At 31.6% G+C, this 25,055-nt stretch overlaps 1 protein-coding gene and 1 long non-coding RNA gene across 3 annotated transcripts in view; one reads left to right on the top strand and one right to left on the bottom strand.

Moving 5' to 3' along the window:
• LOC127707883 (serine/threonine-protein kinase SBK1-like) overlaps window positions 1–25,055 on the top strand; it is a 60,633-nt gene that overhangs the window by 14,348 nt on the left and 21,230 nt on the right. The window lies entirely within an intron of this gene.
• LOC127707884 (uncharacterized) overlaps window positions 1–25,055 on the bottom strand; it is a 46,614-nt gene that overhangs the window by 16,096 nt on the left and 5,463 nt on the right. Inside the window, exon 2 of the long non-coding RNA XR_007985067.1 lies at window positions 1,313–1,401. This is a non-coding gene — a long non-coding RNA (uncharacterized LOC127707884). The remainder of the gene's footprint in view (window positions 1–1,312; window positions 1,402–25,055) is intronic.

The raw sequence follows: 25,055 nt of genomic DNA, 5'->3' as shown, positions 1-25,055 counted from the left end.
TTTCGTATTTATTGTAACATGTCTGAAAAATATTAGATTTTGCTGTAAATTGTTTTCTCATCTAAAGTCTGCGATTCTAATTATGTGTCACAATTAATTTATTTTGCAGATTTTATTGACTTTATATAGAAGAAATTGAAAATAAAAACTATTTTGAAATGATTTACGTTCAACCTGTTTAATAGCAAATATAAATCATTAATCTTATCCATTTCAGTCGTAGCACTGATACCTACTTTCTCTCTCTCACTACAAGGGCCTTGTGATAAAGGTTAAAGATTCTTAAGGAGTGGGAATCTTATTTCTCTTAGCTAATTTGCGACACTTGAACTATTGACGTCATACAAAAATCAGTACTCATTTAAGGCGTCAGACATTTTATAGCGACATCAAAAGTTGACGGGAACTTTTGTGATGTCTAGTAATGGCGGACAAATAGTAAAAAAGTTGTTTTGAAACATTTTATAGAAACATTTTAGAACCAGGTATAAAAATTAATATGCTTGAATTTTAACGCATGTACAGTTTCGATTATTTTGCCAAATGTTTTGTTTTAACGTGAAAGTATTTGTTTTATCGGCCTTCCCCTTGCCTGTATCAATATTAATTGCATATTATGGCTTTGTTACGCCAACAATGATGATCCAGTGTTTATAACTTTGACCCGGACTTATCAGCGGCGTCATAATGTTTTCATCCGAATTGATTGAGTCCGCTTACGGTTTGCAGCTGGTAAAACAAATAACAAAAAAAAAACTTATGGTCTTGACTTAGATTTAGCGGTTGACTAAACACGGAAATGTGATTGTGCAATTGTTTCAAGGTGTCCTATTGGCACATATGTTTGTTTTATGTAAGTGTTAAAAAAAAAAACATTTGTAAAAGGTTGTACTTGCTCTTTTTCCTGATATTTTATTCAGAACAATGAAATAATAATAAAATATAACACTTTTTACATTAATCTGCGTATATTAACCGTGTTTGATAATTATGCTTCTATTGTTTTATCACCAATGAATATCAACTTAAATAGAATGAATATCACAAGAATTATTCAATGCATTCGCTTTCTAACATTAGTCTAATTTAATGGGTCTACAAAATCGTCCAAGATTATGGACAATAGATAGCCGCTGTCATTTCAATAATGGCAATTACCTTCAGAGATCATATGAATTCAGACTAGGCTGTTGTCTGCTCTATGGTCGGGTTGTTGTCTCTTTGACACATTCCCCATTTCCATTCTCAATTTTAGATGCAATTTACACGTACCAGAAGAAAATAGACTGTAAAATACATTCCGACTACTTACCGAAGTATGCATTTCAGGCCGATTTACAAGCATTCTACTGGTGCTATACTTAGAGATCTATTATCGTCGTCTGCATGGAACATTGTTTGCTGGAACAGAACAGATAAAGTATCTACATAAATCATTATATAACAGTCTGGGTCATAAAAATAAGAAAAATGGTCAGATGTAACTTAGTGGATTACCAGCTTAATCCATGAAACGAAGTTGAAGCGCGGCATATTTCATCTATTTGGCCTAATTCACCTTATTTGATTCGAGCGTCACTGATGAGTCTTTTGAAGATTAAACGCGCGTCTGGCGTACAAATATTTAAGTCTGGTATTTATGAGAAGTTTATTCACAAGTTGCACATTCTTTGTTAACATTTAATGATCTGTGGCATTTTAAGGAATATAAGAGCAATTGTTTTTAAACAAACCATTATTTAAAACGCTCAACTGAACATGCATATCTGTGTACTAACAATAATATCAAAATAAATAATAATCTAAAAAAAAAAACTCGATAGTTCCGTTGTAGAAAAAGAAAATATTCAAAAGATAAATACTAAAATTCAAGATATGTTTGAATGAAACGGTAGAACATTAATACGACTGCAATGTTTCAGTCTAGTTAATGGTTTCATCATTGCATTTAAATATTCGTTTGTGAGTAGAACTGTGTTTCCTGTCAATGGAAATCGCATGGAAAGGACACGCCTTTTTATAATAAATATATGATTGACTTTAGACTTCTTAATCTTTGTCAGATCCCGCAATATAAAATATAGTTTCTTTCAGCATGGGTCTTACTGCCGGACGGAATAAATCTAAGTGACCAATTGTTTATACCCTGTCATTCTTATGGTGGTAATCTCTGAGTAAACTCTACAACATGCACAAGTGATCATTATTCTTTCACCAAAACAAATAATGAAAAAAAAAATTGTGTTTGTGTATAATATATATATATATCTTAAGAGGTAACACCCGGCCACCGAAAGCTTTATTATTGTAGAACCTAGGTGGTCGAGTGGTCTAGCGCGTCGGGCACAGTGCAAGGCGATTTGGTGCCACGATATCTCAGTAGCATGAGTTCGAATACTGGCCAGAGAAGAACAAAAAATTTGCTAACGCAAATTTACAGATCTAACATTGTTGGGCTGTTATTTAGACGAATTATATATATCTTAAGATAGACAAGTCTAAATTGAAAACAACGTTCAAACCTATGATTGCGTTGGATAAAAACCGCAATTTTTATACGTGTGCATGCAAAACAAATTTCTTGGAAGAGGGGTCTAAATACAGCACAAACAACATTTTCCAAAAGACCAAAAAAGTGAAAAAGTACATTTTAACAAAATGCATTTGACAAGCAGGTCGAACAACGTATGTTCTTAAACCCTGCTGACTGCCATCTTAAGATAGATACATACATTTTACTATTATATATGCATTAAGCATATTATAACTAAACAAACCAGGATTTTATATACTTGGCGTCATTATGTATAATATTCTGACGACTACTGTGAATAATAGTAGATAAATATATATCTCTTTTCATCCAAAAAAAAATGCCTACTTCATCTTACCAATAGATATAAGAAATAAGTAAATTTCCGAATATTTTTTATAAATAACTACGCGGTTCTGATTAAGACACCAGTATTAGTCAAATTTGATACTTGACAGACAATCAACATCATTAATAAGTTTATAAATCTGCTGAAATATTCCATTAATGCACTTGACTATATATGCTGATTGAAGTATAGAAACGACAATACCAGTTGTGAAGGTAAGTGCTTCCTTCGGTAATAATGCGATTTGTATAATGGACTCCTATAAGTTTCGATGATTTTGTTGGCTCAATGTTCAGGAAAGGTTTGAAACATGCATGTAACTTTATCTGAAAAGTTATAATATCTCTTTCCATGTATTATTAAATTTTGCACAAAGAATCCAAGAATAATCAAGGAATGATCGCTTTGTAAATACGCATTTTTGTAGATGATCGTGACTACGTTGCTCGTTTTGTGTTATATCTAGGGATTTTTGACTAAAAAGGCAATTTTGCTATCAGGACTTCGACGTAATGAACGAAGGCGGCATATCACATAGTCAAGAGGATCACTTAAATGCTGTCAATTTCATTTGATTAATTGCTGTAGAAATAAGCTCTGATTATTGAAATAAATCACAGAAAAAAGTAAGCCTATTAACAGATATAATTCCAGATAATTTTACCATTGAATGGTAGTATGCACCATCAGCCATTTCCCACACATATATATCTGATAATACAAATGATGCACTTAGTCGATGGTATGGTTGTTAAAGCTTCAGTACCTAATAATCTATGCAATAGATTGTTTTCCTGTGAATAAAAACAGATAAAGAGCAAGTTTTTTTTCGGGAATGAACTCCAGTACACTCTGAGACTGGCAAACGTTTAAATATTTTGTCTATTTATCTAAACTTTGACGACTGCAAAAAAAATGTCTAGGCCGTCATCGCTTTTTAAGATAGCTTTTATATGATTTTGTTTTAAATCTTCCTGAAATAAGTTTTACTCCTATCCTTTTTTCATTCAAGAATAATGAAAGTTTATTGTTCCCTCGTTCATTAAAACAATTAAAATAATGTACTTGAGTAGTTGCCATTCCCTATTAGGGACTAAACGGTCTCAAATACAGTTTACAACCGTAGCACCAGTAAAAGTGATGTAAATGCAGTGGGAAATCTAGGGAACGAAAACAAAAGAAAATTCACTCTTCTTATGATAGAGTCGAGAAAGTCAATAATAAAACAATGCCGGTAACGATACTGATCAAAAGTTATTTCTACATAATAATTGTACATTTTAAAGAAATTATTTGTTAAACTGTGTTATTAGAAATATACTATGATATTATTATGTGATTATTTCTGTATTGGCCTTTTGATTGGTACGAGGCTTGCTGTATTGGCCTGAAGCGAAGCCGAAGGCCAATACAGCTGGCATCGGACCAATAACAAGGCCAATACACAAATAATCACGTAATGATATCTTTATTAATTGACTACAGTGTTTACCTGGTTTTTTTTTTATTTTCTTTCACAAGATTTTAACATGTTTATCTTGAAATTTAACTATCCAAACCAGTCAAATGATCTTGTGATGTATGGAAGGGTCTTCTTCATTATTTGATGATTTGTTAACCCTTTTCAGTCACTATAAAGTGTTACAATACATATTTAGATGCAACACATATATAGTAATTGAAAAGGTACTGCCATTGCATGAGAGATTCAGAAACAAAAGGTTTAATAAAGCTAGGAGTTGAATATGATTGCCAATGAGACAACTACCCATACTTGAACAATAGATTACAGGCCATCCTTCAACAATCGATATGCCTGGTTCGGGTTGAAAAATATACGATACCTAACAAAAACATGAGAAGCGAAAGTAAACGGTAAATTGAAATGCACCCGTTAAACTGATAAAATGTTTTAAATATTTATGTGATCGCCAAGAAATGAGCTTTGTGATAATCTACAGACTCGTTGCCCAAACCTGAAATAATTCTATTGTCTGCTTATAAAATGCGTTTTTAAATGCATGTGACCGTCTTCAGCCTGAAATATTTGCCACAATAAACGTTTCGGCATGTTTATGGTGAGAAAATAAAACAGCGTCTTCAAAACGACAGTTTACATTAAGTTTGTGTTTATCATGATTTTCGATCTAAAAACTAGAGGCGTTCCGAAATCCTGTATTGGCCGGAGCAGAACTCGGCCAATACGGAAAAAATCCATATTGGCCGAGTTGATACTTTTGTATAGCAAAGGCAGTTATCATCATATTAGGTCCAACACAGTAGTTAATTAATAAATGTATATACACGATGTTTTATCTTCAGTATTTATCGAGATAATTGCATTAGAAGCTTGTGAAACTGATATTTAAAAAATGCCAATCTTTGCTGCATATTGATAAAAAAAAATTGGAAAAAATCATGTACATACAAAATCTAAAGATCTGTCGGTTCATTAATTTTCGGAGTGTTCCACAAAGTCCTTAGCATGTTACAATTTCCCAAAGTATACTTATTTTTTCACACCTAAGTTATCGAGCACACCGGTCTGCTCTTGGCACATCTACATTAAATAGAGAAATATTTTCGTTTTGTTAATATAGAAATTTAAAAGTCTGTCTGTGCAGGTTAAGAAATTTAAAAAAAGATAAATATTCTTATAAAGTAGATATCTTTCTACTATTTTCTATACAATTTTAAGAAATGGTCGTCTCGATTTTTTTACATGTATTTGCGATCTTCTCGATCTATTCGCATTCAATGTTTACATCGAGATAGGGTCCGTTTGAATTTGCTTATTAACTTAACTTCAAAAGTGCCAATCTTTGCTGCATATCAATCGATTCCTTTGGAATTTTCCCCTGACTTTCTCTGATTTAGCTGTATACATATACGTATAATTAGCATGTCCCAGAGAGGTATACCGCCAGTAAAAAAATTAATTGAAGTTGGTACTCCAGGAATTTATTCGCATAGCAACATTTTAAAACATTTTTACGTCAAGCTTCTATAGCCTACTGTACTCGTCGTTTGTTACTTAAGGAGGGAAATGATAATATTAAATGGAAGTTTTGTTTTTATTTCAACTTATTTCTATTTTTACTATTTACCAGAACGTTTTCCCATGAATCCATAATTGATAGCGTCCTTGCTAAAATGGGACAAACATCGAGAAGATATAGTTTTCAGTGTTTACAGGGAAGGTAATATTTTGTCACTAGTTTTCTCACTGTATGTGATGCCTTTGAAGTAATATAACGTAAAAAAAACCATCGGAATATGCAGAATGACATGACTTTTGTTGCTATAATGGTAATTTACAATCCTCAAATGGTATTTTATTATCAATATGATATGATAAAACTAATACACACATCTAAGGTAAGTGCAGTAATACATGTGGATAGAGTGGAAATTACTTTTTTTTAAAATTCAATGAGATAAAATCTGTGGCCAATAAAGTATCCTCTCTATTATTAATGGACTACAATAAAAAGCATATTATACAAGCAGTTGTCACCGCCAAATGTGTTAAACATTTAGTTTTAAGATATTATGACTTATAAGCTTATTAAATTCTTTTATTTTTTCTTAAACCTTTTTGATCAATGTCCTTGTTGTAAAGTATAGAAAAAGAAAGAAGATGCCAAGGAAGCAATCAAAATTTACAAATCCGATAAAAACAGACAACATCAAAGGACAAAACCAAACCGCCGAAATTACATACATCAAAAACAAATCACCACAAAGAAAACCAACGATTTAGAAACACGAACCCTACAAAAATATAAAGTCAAAAGCAGGTACCACAGAAGGGTAAACAGCTTTATTGTATTTATTTATTGTATATTGCCTTGATATAGAAGAATTTGAAAATAAAACTATTTCAAATTGATTTACGTTGTCATACAAGTTAGAGGTTTAGCTAGCTATAAAACCAGGTTTAATTCACCATTTTCTACATCAGGAAATGCCTGTACCAAGTCTGGAATATGACAGTTGTTTTCCATTTGTTTGATGTGTTTGAGCTTTTGATTTTGCCGTTTGATAAAAGACTTTCCGTTTTGAATTTTCCTTGGAGCTCGGTATTCTTGTTATTTTACTTTTTAAGTTGTACTACTGACACATACCGTCTCTATCCCTCGGTTTAATTAGAACCCTGTGATAAAGGTTAACGTTCGTATGGAATGAGATTCATATGTCTCTTAGTAAACATAATTTGCGACGATTGAACCATAAACGGCATACAACAATCACTTTTATTTTGAGGCGTCATATATTTTTTCTTTTGTGACGTCAATATTTTACGGGAACTTCTGTGATGCCTAGCAATGGAACACAAATAGCAATAAGGTGTATTGAGGGTACGGAGACATTTAAGAACTACGCATAGAAATTAATATTGTAAAGTTTTAACGCATGCAGAGTTTGGATTTGTTGGCCAAAGGTTCTGTTATATGGTCAGGACTTTCGTTTTATCAGTCTTCCTTTGCCTATATCAATATAAATTTGCCTATTACGGATTTGTGACGTTACCAATGTTGACCCGGCTGTGATAATTCTGACAGGGACTTATCAGCGACGCCATAAAGTCTGAACCAACGTTGATTCATTTCAACTATCATTTTCTCTTACAAGTTTCTGCTGAAACACAGAAAAAAAAACTTCTTTTCATCATGAAAAACACACGAACACAATCTGATAAATCCGTTGAGATTTTCATCATATTGATACTGTAAAATATTAGATAATCGTAAATTTAGGATTTAAAAAAAAAACTTTTCATTCTTGGCCAAATATTTACGCTGTTAAGTACATGTAATTAATGAACACGGAAATATGATAGTGCGAGCCATGGTATCCTATTGACACATATTTAAGTTTTAACCAGAGTTTTTACAAACTTATTTGAAAATGAGTGTACTCGCATGTTTTCAATATACATATTAGTTTTGCATATATTGACCTCCTTTCATAATATTCTTTCTTAGCAGTATTTGGCAAATTAAACCTTTCTGATTTTTTGGTTCTTAATGCTCTTCAATTTCGTACTTCATTTGCCTTTTTCAGCCTTTTTGATTCGAGGGTAATGCTGAGTCTTTAGTAGAAGAAACGCGAGTCCGGCGTTCAATATTTCAATCCTGGTATCTATAATGAATTTATTTCTATGACTTTATATAAGCTATGAATATCAGTGTGCTTTCTAACATTAGTACAAAATTACTGACTAGAGTCTACAAAAAAGTATACGATGATCGATAATTGATGGCCGCTGTCATTTCTTCAATGGCAATTATCTTAAGGTATCATATAAATTAAGCCTGAACGCAATTTGCACCTATCAGGGGAAAGTAGTGTGTAAAATACATTTTGGGCACTTACCAAAGTATGCATGTCAATCCGGTTCACAAGCATTCTACTGGTCTTTAGAGATCTATTATCGTCGTCTGCATGGATAATTTTCTCTGGAATAGGTTAGATGGATTATTTAGATAAATTATTATATAACAGTCTGGTTCATAACGATGAGGAAATGGTCATTGAGGTAACATAGGGAATTACTAGTTTAATCGATGAAGTGAAGAATAAGCGCAGCATATTTCATTTATTTGACCTTTTTAATTTTCTGGATTCGAGCGTCACTGATAAGTCTTTTGTAGACAAAACGCGCGTCTGGCGTACACATTTTCAGCTTTGTATCTGTGATGATTTTATTCACAAGTTGCTAAAACCTTTTCAAGTTCAATATGAAGTGGAAAATTAGAAAATCATATTAAAAAGGGAGTCCGATGTATGGTGCTATTGCTGTATTTTTATCGATCTTAAATGACCTTCTTTGTTAAAATTTGATGATTTGTAGCATTTTAAAGGGTATACAAATGTAAGCGCCGAATTATTTGAACAAAGCATTATTCAAAATGCACAACTAAACAAGCATATATGTGTTCTGTGTAACAATAATATCAAAAGAAAAGAAAACCTCAAAGAACTCGATAGTTCTGTTGTTGAAAAGTATAAAATAGATAAATACTAAGGTTCATTATATGTTTGGATAAAAAGGTTGACCATCAATACGACTGCAATGTTTCAATATTCAGTTTAGTTAATGGTTTGATGATTTGTTGTTTCCTGTCAATGGAAACCGCATGGAAGTGACAGGTTTTTTTATGACAAATATGTGATGCCCTTTCTTTGTGACGCCTTAATGTTTTTGTCAGATACCATCATATAATTTACAGAGTTTCTTTCAGCATGCTGACGAGATATATCAAAGCGACACGATGGTATGTTTCTACCCTACCATCCTTAGGGTATTATACTCTACAAAGTGATAATTACTTTTTTTTATACAAAAACAAAAATAATAAAAATAATAATTTGGTTTCCTGTATAGTATAAATATCTTAAGATAGATGCGTACATTGTAGTATATATATTTACGTTAAGCACATAAAACCAAACAAAACAACATGTAATATTGTATTTATATTGTGTCATAGATCAAATTTTTTTCGTTCAGTGTATGTTTACTTGTGTTTGTTAATATGTCTTCTTGATCGAGTTAAGCCATTTCAATTGATATTTTATAGCGTGTCTTTCTATGGTGTAATGTTACACTACTGTTGCATGTTAAGATGAAGGTTGGCGCCTGTTAAAACGTTCAAACCCGTTGCAATTTTTTGCACCTGTCCTAAGTCAGGAGCCTGTTGTTCAGTGGTTTTGTTTGTTGATGTGGTTCATAAGTGTTTTTATATAAATTAGACCGTTGGTTTTCCTGTTTGAATTGTTTTACACTAGTCATTTTGGGGCCCTTTATAGCTTGTTGTTCGGTCTTTGCCAAGGCTCCGTGTTGAAGGCCGTTCTTTGACGTATAATTGTTAACCTTTTACACACAGTGACTTGGATGGAGAGTTGTCTCATTGGCACTCATACCACATCTTCTTATTTCTATTTATGGATTTAAACCACTAATTCATAGCCCCTTTGCTTTCTATGTTAAATTCTGCAATTTCAAGCATTAATGGCTACTTTGTCTTAAGTTCAAATAAAGTGGCAGTCATTTAATTTTAAAACTATAACTTATCCTGACTTGTGCTGAAAAATTCACCATACCTTTAATTGCATATTAGAGCGTACTGGTTCCCGGAAGTTTAATAGTACAAAACTGGTTCTTCTGATCTGAACAACAGGGCAAATGTGCCCTCCTATTATAATTTTATATATTTTTTTTATTATTCAAAATAAAATTTCAACAAGGGTTCTACAGTGACCCCAAGTCTCCAAGCTTTCATTTGGGACCAAAACTACCCAAATATTTCACCAGTTGACATAGAAACAGCTATGCATAAGAACTATTTTGTTTAAAATATGTACTTTTTTCCTGTATGTTCTTTCTGACCGGGCCGAATTAGTGGTTCTATACCTGTAATACGTGTTGACCTAATGTATTATGTTCAAATGACGAATGTCCTTAGCAGTAGATAATAATATGTCTTTTTTGTTCATAAAAAAGTACGCAAAATGTCACTTACAAAAAACAAAAAGGGAAATGATACAATTAAAGGCGTTGAGTGATTAAAAATGGTACCAAAATACCTACTGCATGCCTACTTTATTTTACAAATGGATGTACAAAATAAGAACATTTCCGGATATTTTTTATATATAACTTCGCGGTTCTAAATTACACACTAGTATTAGACAAATATAGACAAATCTGACACTTGACAGACAATCTACGTCATTAATAAGTTTAAAAATCTGCCGAAATATTCCACAAATGCACTTGAATATACACTAAGGTTGAAGTATAGAAACGATAAATACCACCTGTAAAGGTAAGGGCTTCATTTGGTTAAGCTCATACTCAAATAAAGTCATCATATATTCCAGGATTATAGTTTTGTACGCCAGATGATGCTCGAATAAAAAAAGGCCAAATAAAGTACGAAGTTAAAAAGTATTGAGGACTTAAAATTCCTAGAGGTTTTCGAAATAAAGCCATAATAATCTGTTCCTGGATAAAAAATCTTTAGTATTTCGAAAAATTCAAAGTTTAGGACAGATTTTTGAAACTTGCATGCAACTTTAACTAGAAAATTATAATTTTTTTCTATTTATCTTCAACTTTTGCAAAAATGGCCAAGGAATGCACGTTATGTACGTATTATTTTTTGTAAATGATCGTGAATAAGTTATTTGGTTTTTTTTTAGTACTAGCGATTAGTTTTACTGAAAGGGCAATTTCGCTCTCACGACTTCGACGTAATGAACGAAGGCGTAATGTCGCAAAGTAAAAAGGTTCACTTTAGTTCTGTCAATTTTAGTTGATTAACTGCTGTAGAAATTAGCTCTGATTATTGAAATAAATCATAGAGAAAAGTAAGTCTATTTAGAGATATGATTCTAGATAATTTTGCCGTTGAATGGTACTATGCGTGATCAGCAATATTGCACAATTCATTTATCTGATAATACAAATGATGCACTCAGACAATACTATGGTTGTTAAGCTTTAGTACCTAATAAGCTAAGCGATAAATTGTTTTTTCGGGAAAAATTAACAGATAAAGAGCAAGTTTTTTTTGTATCTGGAATAAGATGCAATGTACCCCAATACACCTTAAGACTTTAGGAAACGTTAAAATATTTTGTCTGTTCAACCAAAAACTATGGCAACGGCGAAGAATTATCTTAGCGGTCACCGCATTTAAAGTTTGGGACATCTACTAGATATAACTGATGATTTCATGTGATTTTTCTAAAATTACTATCACTTTTATACTCCTATTTTCATTCATAGTTAACGATTTTAATTCCCTCATCCATTTAAACAATAAAAATAACGTTGATGAGCTGCCATTGTCTTTTGGGGACTAAAAGGTCTCAAATACAGTTTAATGGCGTAGCAACAGTAAAACAGATGTTAGCAACAGTTTTTGTGAAGTACATGTGAATGCGTTGAAATCATTATAACCTCTAAGAAATTACCATCGGAATATGCAGAATAAAGTGACTATTGTTGCTATAATGGGAAATTAAGATCCCCAGATGCTATTTTAATCTCACTATAATATAATATAATGGATACAATCATATATAGAGAGTGCAGTAATGCGTTTGGATTGAGTGAACTTTTAGAAATGATTATTTTTTTCAAATTAAATGAGATGAAATCAATGGTCAATAAAATATTTCCTCGCTATAGTTAGTGAACTAATCACTGCTACAATAAAAAAACATAAATGCAAACGTTTGTCATCGCCAAATGTGTAGGCATACATACGGAAGCCGTTATCACGATATACATAATAGTCTATAGAAAACAACCAACTAGCAAATTTAATAAACTACTGATCGTCTATTCACGCCTGCTTATTATTTGGTTCCTGACTTTATGACAAATACCAATTATTCTACTAAAGAATTTTCTTTCTTTTACTTAATTGCATTGAAATTATTAAAAAAAAAAAGAATTGACAAAATAGTATTGAGATGAAGGAGTCAATTCGTTAAGTAGTGGTTTGGAAAAAAAACTTTAATGTTTTTTTATTTTCTGTATTGTTTGTTTTGAATATTGTACGCGATCACATCCTTTATTGTTGATGACGTTGCTGTATGAAATCTTCTATGACGTACTGCAACCGATATTAAGTGTAGGAAGACATGATTAATTATCAGAATGTAATTAACTTTGAGCTTGCTTTTAGAAAATGCGCGAGCATTCTTGAATATGGTATAATTTGTTATTTATTGTACCAAATTACATGTACACCGTTACTTTAGAATCAAACGCTATTCTTACGCCGATTATATTGTATTGTTATATGTAAGTTTTGTTAAAACATTTTGTCGTTGGGTTGCTGTCTCATTTACGCACACCCCTCATCCTCTTATTCATATGAAATGAAACATTAACGCATAATTTAGAAATACGAATGTTTACATCCACTTCATTTGATCTTTGGTGGATAAAACGTTGTCTCATTGGCTTCATACGACAGCTCCTTATTTCTATATTAGCTATTTCATATGGAGTCTTTATGTGAAAAAATTTAATTGTAAATTACTGTTTTAGATCTGGATATTTCATGTAAATAAGGAAACAGAGCAATGCATAAGGGAGATACATTTTCTTAATTTCAAATGATTTCCGATTTCTGGAAATTACATGATGTCTTTTAACGGTTAAATCATGCATAATTTCTTTCCTTATCCGGATTTGGCACTCCTTTTGGTCTTTCTCGGATATATGAGTTCGTCAACGTTCCAATTAAGATTTAATTTACCTCGAACATCACTGAAGTGAATTTATTTGTCCAAAAGCGTATCATTGTTGTAAAATTGGTATACGTAACTGTTAAAAATGTGATTTGATAAAACTGTTTCAGCATGGAGTATAAGATTAGAATTGATTTGAGTTTCTCCTTGAGTGTTGATGTCAGCGATATGTTGTCAAAGAAAAAAAATACCAGTACTTAATCATAACGATAGGTTGTTCGAAAATAAAATAGAAATAGGTAATTGAATGAATGAATAAATCAAATATATTTATAAAGGGTATCGTTCACACGATTTTAAAATAACATAAATAAAATTACAGCTTTTAGGGGGAATAATTTTTTCTTGGAAAATAAATAAGAAATGTATTTCAATACGTTTCTTTTTCATATTTACTTGTTTTTCCCCAAAAGTTATATTTTCATCGCTGTTTAAAACTTGTTTTTGTTTTTTTTTCTTCCATTTGTGCATTTAGTATGGCCCATGTTTTGTCAACTCTGTCAATTTCCTTCACAACATGTCCATTTCAAGGGTTTAATGACTTGCCTTACTGCAAGGAATCAATCACAAGTGACTACAGGGTGACCTCTATGGACAAGATGTCTATTTTTCATGTATGGTTGTTTTGTTGACTTTTATCTCCTTCTTTTCATAGAAACATTATACATTTTCACGTCGTCATCGATTTGACAATTATAATCAAATTTTGTCATATTTTCTGTTTTATATTAACAACACACGTACGGCATCTTTTATTAAAATGATAAATAAATTCATTTTGTGTAGTGTTGATCCTGGCACGAAATGTGTCAATAAACACTCAATCAAACATTCAAACGATCATATTTAAGACCTAATCTATTTGACTTGCATTTCATCCGATTATATAAAAATTGAAACTCAATTTGAATCTCTTTATTGTTGGATAAAATTATTAGTGGTTTGATTGAGTTTTAAAATTGGTTTGAAACACGATATGTCAAATAATAGTGATGTTATGAAGCAAAACAGTGAAAAACAATAACATTTATATTAGAAATCAGATCGCGTTCTTGAGTTCTTAATTTTCATTTTCCGTGTCAAATTGTCATGAAAAAGATACATCAAGAAGAAAATCAAAATGAATACAAGTGGCATAAATGCTCTTCGTTATCACGAAGTCAAAGAAAAGGAAAACTTCCATACCTCACATCAATATTTAAGATATGCCAAGAAATAACAGGAAGTAGTGGAATGTTTTCTGTTTGGTGTGTTTTATTTTGACGCAAATCATTTGGTAAACACAATTCCAAACACACTATTGTCATTGCGATAAAACTTACATAGATAAAAAATAAGGAAACTACTGAAGGATGCGCTATTTAAAACACATTAACTAAACAGAAGAACAAGTGTCGCACACGATGATATTATACTTACATTTCCAAAACACCTTATATTCATTCTAGGATTTTAATGGAATTTCGTTGCTGTGTATATGCGTCTTTTCTTGTTTTAGTCTCAGTGGCATTGTTTTGTATCGTTCGTGTATATTTCTCTTGAATTGGATTTTTGGCCCTTCCCACTCTTCTTTTCAGAACAAATCGGTGAAGGTTCGATATCTGTCTACCTTAAATCTAGTATTCGCATTGTACGTGACGTCCTAAACTGATAATATTCTACGATATGCAAAGAATAGGGTGACTGAGTTCTACATATGCACAACTAAAGTAAACTGCATCTTTCGTAGTGGCTTCTGATCATTCTTAGGACTTTCTTATGAAGGCGTGCAAAATTGTGGAAGTGCATACTTTTCAAATGTTTTTCAGACATCACTATGATTCCATTGACTGGTATGGAACATCTGTGTCAAAGATATGTTTCATTTGTCGTAATAACGACCCTGTTATGCCTCCTTTCCTCGTTTATGAAACCACAAAATGCGACTAATGTCACCATATTTTGACTTACCAGGAGGAACATGACGGGTGATACTAGTGGGGCAGGTACTGCTTACAAATCCGGAATCCTTGAGTTTACGCTTCATTTTAAGAGCGACTCGTGTTGCCTTAATTATAGTTTTCTGATTTGTGTTTTAGTTACTTTGTGATATTTTATTTTTATATCTATCATGTCTATGTTTGTGTTGTTTTTCAACATTAACAGTATTGTCTTTGTCCCAAACTTCTTGTGTTTTGCGACGGGATTGCTTATGGCAGACTCTGTTAAATGAAATGTAGAGTGTCAGTCAACCTTATTCGGTCAACAAATGAAGAAAAGTCCCTAGAGACGTTGTGAAAATGGCCTGAATTATCCTATTGATATGATATACACACATTAATATTCCTTTTGCATTAACGGTGGATTTTACGAACATATTTCTTGTCCAAGCGTATTGAACAAGAAGATTTATTTGTCCATTATTCTATATTAGAATAATATGATAATATAGAAATGTTACATGACACAAACAGTTCAGGAACACCGTTGAAAGTTTTTTCTTTTCTATCAGGGACCACAGAGAACATCAAATCTGTTTTTAGCAACTCTTTCCCACTAATTTCTGTTCTCTTTATTTGATTGAAAGATAACGAGCTGTCTGCATGATATCACCGCAAAAAAGGACTCGCGCAGCATCACATAAATTTGGTTAATTAACCACTGACCATAGAAACGTGTAACAAAAAGCTATCTTCAATCATCAAAGAATGCATTTTTAGTGGAGTATTTAAAGCGAAATTGAATCGGTGTAGAAGATCTCTATGTTGTATTTTATTCTTTGTTATGTCCTAATAAATAAGCAAATCATAAAAAAAAAAAGATCACAAATTAAGTTTAACAATCCAGTAAAGATTTGTAATTTTCAGGACAGTACATAGCTGTGGATAGCGTCCCACTGACATATATATTTGTTGTTTACCAATCCCAATCATTATGGTTAATTTTAGCAAAAAGTACAATATCAGCATCGAAGCGAATATCAGAGACTCTAGAGACATTTCAAGCCAATTTACTAGAAATGTTTTTCCTATACAATATCATAGTTTGTTGAATTATTGACATTTGTAAAGAGATGGTTTCTTTATATTGGGCCAAACATCTAATTTCAGAATATGTCGAAAATTAATTTAACAAGTCATTTACTGAACATGTTTTCGGCGGCCTTAACTAGTATTTCTATTGACATTTCTACTAATTTGACATTTGCATCTCAGAAAGAGGGCGGTTGATTTATAGGAAAGGGTATGAAGTTACATTTTTCAGCTTTTGTATTAAATCTTGTTTTTTATACCCTAAATGGATTTACGAGATTTGGACATTGGTAATCTACTGTTACATCTCATTCATAAGTTCAGTCAGAGTTACTTTTAGAATCTATATTTAAGTTGTCTGTCTTATATTATATTACTACAGAGACTATCTTATATAATGGTTGCATCCAACTCAAATGTTTCTTAATTTGTGTTTGCATCGTTAACCTATGTATTTTTTCAATTTTGAAATATTTTACTGCTTTTATTTAATTGTCTAAGTAACGTTAACATTGCAAATGATTTATATACTAGTATACTTGTACTTTACGCTTACTGCTTCGAAATAGATTTTGTGGTTATCGTTAGCAATTGCTGTCAGTGTTTTCATATGATTTGCACGAAGTAGAATTATGTTTATTAAATGGATTAAAAAAAAATAAACAGGTTTATTTCGTAACATATGTTCCTGTTCAACAAAATATGATAAAATTCTCTAAGAGGTTATTGTTCCAATATTTCACATCTCTTTATATAAAGCTAAAAAGTTCAGCGTTTCCTGAGATCTCTGCAGATTTCCATAAATCTGTATTTTGTACATTTCGTAAGTGGTGATTGTAATTAATGACATTGTCTCATCGATATATGTCATTCAGGACGATTAATAAGTTTTGATGGCCATTTTTCATATGAATTTCGATATTTGAGGTTAATTGCTATTCCTCTTATCGTTTGGGAATGGTCTTTTTTGTTTTCCATTAAAATCTGTTGTTGGCGATCGGAGCAGGAACAGTTACTATTGACTCTTAGGTTTTGATGGCGTTCTTATAGCCTAACCTATAGTTTTATATGTAGTTTTGAACTATCTTATTATCTTCTTACTATTGTATTTAAGGTAGATTCATGGTATACCGCCATCTTGGATTGTACTATCACAGTACACAATCAGTCTAGTTACCTGCCCAAATCTGCAAATTTGTAGACAGATATGCAATTTTATTGGTTAGACTGTTTATTTATATGAAAAAAACATGCTGATTTATTGCATTATCCAAAATATTTAAGCAAATACCAAATATTTGTGTTTTAGAATCAATTTTTTCAACTGAGCCATTTAAGGGGAGATAACTCTTTTAGTAAAAAAAATATACTGGTCTGATAGGGAAATTTTTAATTTTTACTTCTAGCAAGAAAACAAGTTCGGTGACATCATTTTTCTTTTTATTTTCTTATAACATTTTATAAAACATATCTTCTCACAATTTATTTCAAAATTCTATCTTATAGATTTCTTTTTATGCATAAAAATGTGTTTTTGCATGATCATTCTAAGCAAATTTAGACAATTTTCAACGACTCATAGCTTGACAAATAGCTCGGTGACCCATCTTTTTTATTATATTTTTGAAAAGAGCATAGAAAAATCTTCATTTTAGCAAAGAATAAAAAAAATTCTATCTCGGGAAACTTATACCTATGATCTACCTTAAATATGAAATGCACTTACTTCTTTCACAAAAAATAAATAGCTACCTTTTGCATTTTCACTTTCTTTCTAATTTTCTCGCTGTTTTTCGATGAAACAATTTTTTTTTTTTTAAGATGAAACGACTATTTATCCAATCTCTTTAAGGAATAACATATAAAAATAAGAAGATGTGGAATGATTGTAACTTCGACAACCAACTAACAAACAGAGTTCAAATTACAAAGATGTAAGCAAATATATGTTACCGCCTTCAACACTGAGAAAACCCCATACCGTATAGTCAGCTTTATATCTTGTCCAAAGGAAATTATGTCTTTTGATAGCATTGGTTAATTATTACATGTGATCTATGATCGTTAAAATTCGAAATAATTTAGCTCTTTTAAAGCTATTGTACTTTTTTTTTCTTCTGTTCAGATTTACGTATTTTCTATGATAATTTGATCGAATTATGCTGTTTATGAAGATAGAGACTATCAAAGAACTTTAAAACATTCGAAAAACGATTCAACTCAGCCATGATATAACTTCAAAAATGTAATATATGGTAAGTTTAATATGTACATGAAACTAACTACTACTACTAAGTAAAGTACAACTATGATACAATATAAAACATGAACGCACGAGATCCAAAGTTAAGGAAAAAAATCATTCTGTTTTTCCATTGTTAACATAAGTATTTTTCATTCAAATAGATTGATTGAAAAAAAATTAATCCAACTTTGTAACAAACAAAAAAAAGAATTGTTACCAATAACTTGTTTAAGGGCCGAGTATAAAACTACTTTGATTGTAACAAAACGTCTTCTAAAAATAATATCAGCCTGTTTGATATGTTTAGTGTATGTGTTTGTATAAGAAAGTTGGTATTCTAATGGGAACCAACTGTGCTCCAGTCCATGTCGACTTGTTTCTTTATTTGTAAGAGGCATACAGACCGGGGTTTGTTCTCAAAACGAATGAAAAAAGATTAATATTCCTTTGACTTTATGAATTACTCTATGTAAATTACTTTTTTCTCTCTGCATAATTCAAATATTTTTTGGTTAATATATTAATGGCGTATATTCCATTGGTATTGAAAAAAAGGACACAGCAAGTATACAGTTTGGTCTGGATCATGGTTAGAATAATAACATTAACGGTACCAATTTTACTGCACCAGATGCGCATTCGACAATAAATGTCTCTTTAGTAATGCCCGACGCCAAAATATTTGCAAATTCTAAGCTTATCAAAAAAATGAAGAGCTTATAAACAAAAAAGACAAAAAACAAAAGTATAGCCAAAGTCGGGCAAGGAATCAGAGCTTTACATGAGACTTTCACCTAGTAATTAACTTCGATTCTCACATTATGAACTTTCAATGTACATGTTGTAATAATCAAGCATAACATTATGTATAACCCACCTCAAATAAAAAGACAATACAGGTTGACAGCTGGATGCTATTTGGTTATTAGTGTCGTTAGTTTGCTGTCTCGTTGGAGTATCTTTTATTCATAAGTTATTATTTGTAGCTATATACATTAAGATAAACAAGTACTAAATCAAAATAAGATGATAAATTACATGTGTTATTGATGTAATTAATCGGAGCTTTTATGTTTCACATTAAATGCTGTTTTCATTTAAACCAATTTCAAAACTACACATTGAACATGAACACAGATAAATTAGGAAATTACTGCACACGCATTAATTATTTTTTAATTACATTTTATATTGGTTATGAAATTGAATGTGATATCATCGCCAAAGAAATTAAAGAAGCGAGAGTAAAAGAAAAAGAAGCGATAGCATACAAAAAATGGGGTGAAGTTAGATAACGATTCATCAATACACAAAAACAATCACCAAATAGTTAAACTGGTAATGTATTGTAGAAGAGTTCTGCACGCGTCAATTCCAGATTACTAATCACATGATTAAGTGAAGTTAAGTCTATTATTGTGTTATTATTCAAACAAAAATGGAAAGGACATAAAAGCGATAATTGTAAAGTACAAATAGAAGGAGACTACTCGTCGGCATACTGGTTACCTCGAACTTCTCACCAATCTTATTGATATGACGTAAAACTTAATACCATTTTTGCTCAAATCGTTATCGACACCCGCTTGGTATGATATTTAATTTGAATTAATATATTTTTGAGTTATCGACACCTGTATGAGATTTGTTATAAATTAATATTTTTATTCTTTCGCACAAAAAGGCAAAAAGGAATACCAAGATGTACATTATATAAACAACGAAAGAAAAAAGGGAGGGTGTTGTCGACCACGTTTTAAAGCCTGAATATTTGTTCATTGATTGCTGTTGGCATAAAGCTTCGTTACAAATATTTCATTCTTATACAGAAAAAAAAATTAATAAATAAAAAGATGAACAGGAATTAAAATTAGTATTTGACAGTAAATAGGCCTCATTAATTACTAACATTATCAATCATAAACAGTATTTTTGTAAATTAATTAAATGGGATTTAAAGAGTGGGTTAACTAGAAGAAAAGTCGAGAATTTTAGACCTCAGCTAGAAAATGAAGGCATATTGGGTAGGGCCATGTGTATGTAGAAGCATGGTCACTTTGTTTTTTAAATTTGTTTCATCCATGACACATTTTCGGAAAATTTACGAAACCTGGCGGTATTTGATAGTTAAAGAGATTAACTAAGATACTAAAAGAAATGGGCAGCATTTAACAAAACTACACGTTACATTGAAATATGAAACGGCTTTGGACATTGCATGTTTTAGTACAATGTTGGTGTACTATTGCAAATGTCACGTGTTCCTGTACTATTTTGGAGGACACTGGAGGTCAAATGAAATAAGAAGTGGTGAACCTAAAGAGTATACATTGGTCTGGGTACTTTCAATATCATTCTTATTTTTTTGTCTCGAAGACAAATTATCCTAATTTATCAAAATCTAGTTAAGTTTCATGCAATGTATTAGTCATTGATTTTAAGGCATGTATAATACACAGCTACTTTAGTACAAGCAATCTTGATGTACATATAGTAAGTTGCATATCAACTGTATACCGATAAAGATGCATATAAAATGTACATATGTAAAACTAGCTATAAAGTGTGCATCCGTTAAAATGCATCTCAATTAATGTACATTTTATATGCATTTTAACAGATGTACATCAAGATTGCTTGCACTAAAGAAGCTGTGTACTAGTATTATATTGTCTACCTGTTCTAGAGATGAGAATAATGGTCTGAGACGGTGTTCTGAGATTGGGATAATAAATATCAGTATTAGCCAAATTTTGTGATTGAAACGAGATGGGTTATACACAGTCTATTGTTTTGGTTGTTGTATTTGGTGCTTTCTTTGTGAGCGAGATAGCTATTGATACTTTGAGCAGATGGGATGATAGTCAACACTTGTAGTGATTTTTAAATATATGTAAGATAAAAAATGAACTTCGCCAGTTTCGAGAAAGGTCCAAATAGAAGTCTTATCCGTTTTTAAGGTTATGTTTATATTCTAACGCTTCACCGACTACACATGAACTGCTTTAAACTATTCTAATTATAAGCTTGTTTTAGTTTTCTGATCAGTGTTCTGTAATATTTATTTTTGTATGGCAATGTATGTGTCGTTTTGAACGTTAACGGTCTTGGTTTTGTTTGAAACAAACTGCTTGTGTTTTCATTTTAAATTGGTTATATTGATCCGGTAATGTATTAGAATTTACAAGTACTGTTGGTTTATGAACTTGGTAATGTTGTAGTGAATGACAATAACACGTACCATTACGACCTTGAATGATGCCATATTTTCCATAATGTCTTTTTGTCGATTTAAGACAAATGACGTGACGCATACTACTAGTTGAAACCAACAGCTGACACTTCCGGAACACCTGCGTTGACTCCCGGTTTTCCGTTTTGCGTTTTGTAAACTGTTATGTGTCGTTTCGTTTTCTTTGGTAATGGCGGATTATGTCTATCTCCAAAATATGGTTATTTGCTACCCCGTTGTTATCATCTTCCTATTTTTTTTATCACATTACTGCACTGTACAAAAACATGTATCGTTCTTTTAACCTTATCATTTTACCTGTATGTTGATATCGTTTATTAGAATGTTTAATCAATATTTGATGTTTCTTCATTGACCATAAATACGTAATTAAATCAATGATGTGTATTACGCAATCAGCCATTCCTTATTTATACAGAAAGAGGTAGGGCAAAATTCCTATGAACTTGTTTCGCTGACATGGTTTAAATCTAAAAGTCGAAGGACATCTCTAACCAAAACAGATTGGTTTGTATCCGAAAAATAATATATAGATTTACTTCCAACAGTAATTTGGTTTGTTTAATACATTTCTTATACGTTTTTTAGATGAAAAATTAAATAAAAACATTTGCCAAATCTGTCAAAATTGCGGTTTTGAGTTATCTTCACATCGACACAGATGAGACAATATGTAATATTTCATCATATGAAAATTTTCGATTCAACATTACCGAACGAAGAAAAATCGATATTTTAAAAATTCAAGATTAACTGTCCATTTTTTATAGAATGCGCAGTGCTTATTAAGGGATTAATCACATTTTTTTTCTAGAGTTTAGTCATGCTTAAACTTTACCAATTAACTCATAAACTGAATAAAAAGGACGTGATCTATATAAGTGTAAATATATGGGAAAAATCTCTCACGGACCAGTCAGATTCAAGCTTTTGTAGATCAAAAGAGGATCACATAAGAATTATTACTATTGATATTTTATATGGTAGACTCTGCTAAATGAAATGTGGAGTGTCAGCCAGCCTAATTCGGTCAACAAATTAAGAAAAGTCCCTAGACACCTCTTGAAAATGGCCTGAAATGTGCTATTGATATTAATATTCCTTTCGCATTAACGTTGGATTTTACAAATATATTTCTTGTCCAAGCGTATCGGCCAAGAAGGTTTATTTGTCCACTCTTTTACATTAAAATAATATGATAATATAGAAATGTTGTAATTAACAACCAATTTAGGGACACCGTTGGAAGTTTTCTTCTTTTATCTGGGACCACAGAGAACATCAATCTGCTTTTTAGCATCTCCTTCCCTCTAACTTCTGCTCTCATTTTTTGATTGAAAGAAATCGTTCTGCCTAGTATCACCACAAAAAGGACTCACAAACTTTGGTTGATTAATTACTGACCATAGAAACGGGTAGTGAAAAAGTACTTCAATCATCAAAAAAGGCATTTTTAGTGGAGTATTTAAAGCGAAATTAAATGGGGTAAAGGAGATTTCTATATTATATTTTATGATTTGTTATGTCCTAAAAAGTGAGCAACTAATAAAACTAACAAAATCTCATAAAATAGCGATCACAATACAAGTGCAACATACCGGCGTGCAATATACATACGGCTAATGAGTAATGAATCTTCTACACATTTAGTCAGTTTATATCTGACAATCATTTCGTCAGCAGTGATAAAACAATAAGAAGATCAGAAGATAGTATTCAGTATGAAGTAGTTAAAGAACGATTTCAATCAAATGACTGAAATCCAAGACTTAGTAGGAGTAAATTATTACAGAGTTAGCTTTACGAAACTGCATAACAATTGCAAATAAAGTAGGGTTAACTACAACTGATTTACCAAAAAAAATAGCGGATGTAAATTGACACAAATACACCAAAAAAGTGTGTGGATACCAAAAGAAAACTTATGACACAAGCTGAAAAATGTTGTTCCAGTCTATGATAAAAGAAAAAGAAAAAAAAACAAAGATTTGTAATCTTCAGGACAATAGATAGCTGTCAGCATGGTAAGATAGCGTCCCAGTGACATATATATTTGTTGTTTACCAATCATTATGGCTAATTTTAGCAAAAAGTACAACATTAGCATCGAAGCGAATCAGAGACTCTAGAGACATTTCAAGCCAATTAGTTAGAAACGTTTTTCCCATACAATATCATAGTTTGTTGCATTATTGACATTTGTTAGGAGATGGTTTCTTTATATTGGGCCAAACATCTAATGTCAGAATACGTCGAAAATTAATTCAACGAGTCATTTATTGAACATGTTTTCGGCGGCCTGAACTGGTATTTCTATTGACATTTCTAATAATTTGACAATTGGATCTCAGAACGAGGGCGGTTGATTTATAGGAAAGGGTATGAAGTTACTTTTCTGATGTTTTGTATTTTATCTTGATTTATATATTCTAAAAGGATTTACGAGATTTGAACATTCGTGCTAGTCAGAGTTTCTTTTATAATCTATATTTAGGTTGTGATTAGAATATTATAACTACAAAGACTATCTTATATAATATTTACATCCATCTTAAAGATTTCTTACTAATTTGTTTGTGAATCGTTTGCATGTAAAATTGAGAATGGAAATGGGGAATGTGTCAAAGAGACAACAACCCGACCATAGAACAGACAACAGCAGAAGGTCACCAACAGGTCTTCAATGCAGCGAGAAATTCCCGCACCCGGAGGCGTCATTCAGCTGGCCCCTAAACAAATATATATACTAGTTCAGTGATAATGAACGCCATACTAAACTCCAAATTGTACACAAGAAACTAAAATTAAAAATAATACAAGACTAACAAAGGCTAGAGGCTCCTGACTTGGGACAGGCGCAAAAATGCGGCGGGGTTAAACATGTTTATGAGATCTCAACCCTCCCCCTATACCTCTAGCCAATGTAGAAAAGTAAACGCATAACAATACGCACATTAAAATTCAGTTCAAGAGAAGTCCGAGTCTGATGTCAGAAGATGTAACCAAAGAAAATAAACAAAATGACAATAATACATAAATAACAACAGACTACTAGCAGTTAACTGACATGCCAGCTCCAGACTTCAATTAAACTGATTGAAAGATTATGTCTTCATCATATGAATATCAGGCACAATCCTTCCCGTTAGGGGTTTAGTATCATACCATCATAACATATATGAGAAGAACATAACCCGTGTCATGCCAACAACTGGTTTTTAAATAAATGTGTTTAGTGCCGATGCAAAGACCCTATAAGTGAATCAATATTAACGCCAAAATATGTGTATTGTTTTCCGGATATATTTCCGATATTAAAATCTCTGGTTAATTTGTTTACGTGTCATTACTTTTTTTCCCATTAATGCATCTTTTAAATAGAAACC

The sequence above is a fragment of the Mytilus californianus genome, unplaced genomic scaffold (assembly GCF_021869535.1).
Source record: "Mytilus californianus isolate M0D057914Y unplaced genomic scaffold, xbMytCali1.0.p SCAF_7, whole genome shotgun sequence".
Classification (NCBI taxonomy): Eukaryota; Metazoa; Mollusca; class Bivalvia; order Mytilida; family Mytilidae; genus Mytilus; species Mytilus californianus.
This window is presented reverse-complemented; position numbering and strand designations above follow the sequence as displayed.